Consider the following 1,157-nt stretch of genomic DNA (forward strand, 5'->3'; position numbering starts at 1 on the left):
TTGAGGAATGAAAGCTATTTATTTGAAAAATAAAAAATTTTACACTAAGAAAAGAAAAAAACTTAAAAAAAACAAAATAAAATTTGTCTAGTAATGTGTTTTTTTTATACCTTGATTCAATAAAATGGCCAGGGAAATAAACACATATGTGAACAGAGGCCTTGCTTACATTTGTGTCTTCCATCAGCCCATAGTATGAACTGGTCTGCTTTCAGTAATCTCTTCATGTTCCCCTGGTAAGTGGGGAAGAGCGAGCAGTATTGCTGGGTGTGAAATACGATGCCTTTAAACACAGAAGACTACCGGGCATTCCTAACTCAAAGCAAAGCATGCAAGATAGAATGGTTTATCTTTTACTTCATGGAGATGTCCTGGCATGCCCCAAATCACTTTGTCTCCTGAGTGTTACAGATTTTTTGCCCCACTCTTTACAACACATATTTCATGGATGCCTTGAAGAGAACACTTACAAAAGATTTATTTTTAATTATGTGTTTCTGAGAAAGGGTATGCACATGAATGCACATGTCTGTAGAATCCAGAAGAGGATGTAGGATCCCCAAAACTGTGGAGTTACAGGCAGTTGTGAGCTGTCTGATGTAGGTGCTGGGACCCAAACCCAGATCCTCTACAACAGCAGTATGTGCTCTTATCCACTGAACCATACCTCCACCTTTCTTTTAAAGACCTTTCAGAGCCAGGCGGTGGTGGCACACACCTTTAGTCCCAGCTCTTGAAACCACAAAGAAACCCTATCTCGAAGGAAAAAAAAAAAAAAAAAACCTTTCAGAGGCATGGCTCACTGTGTAGCCCATTTTGGTCTAGAACTTGTGACCCTCCTGCCTCAGCCTCTGAGTACTAAGTTCACAGACATGCACTAACATGTGAAGTTTGTATTTGTCTCATTGGATTAACCTCATCCATATTTTCAATTATATGATTTTGTTTAGATTGTCTGTAGTGTAGATCTCTTCATTATAACAAAAGCAATAGTATCAATAGCCTAAGGGCAAGACTGTATATTATTTCTGATCCTTAGTGGGAATGGAAAATGCACCAAACAAATTGTTGCATAGAACATAGCTGTGTTACTACCTCTAGCAAAGATAAAGTAGTCAATACTCCATCCAGCTCCTCACAGGGCTACTGCCTGATTC

The sequence above is a fragment of the Cricetulus griseus genome (genome assembly GCF_003668045.3).
Source record: "Cricetulus griseus strain 17A/GY chromosome 1 unlocalized genomic scaffold, alternate assembly CriGri-PICRH-1.0 chr1_1, whole genome shotgun sequence".
Taxonomy (NCBI): domain Eukaryota; kingdom Metazoa; phylum Chordata; class Mammalia; order Rodentia; family Cricetidae; genus Cricetulus; species Cricetulus griseus.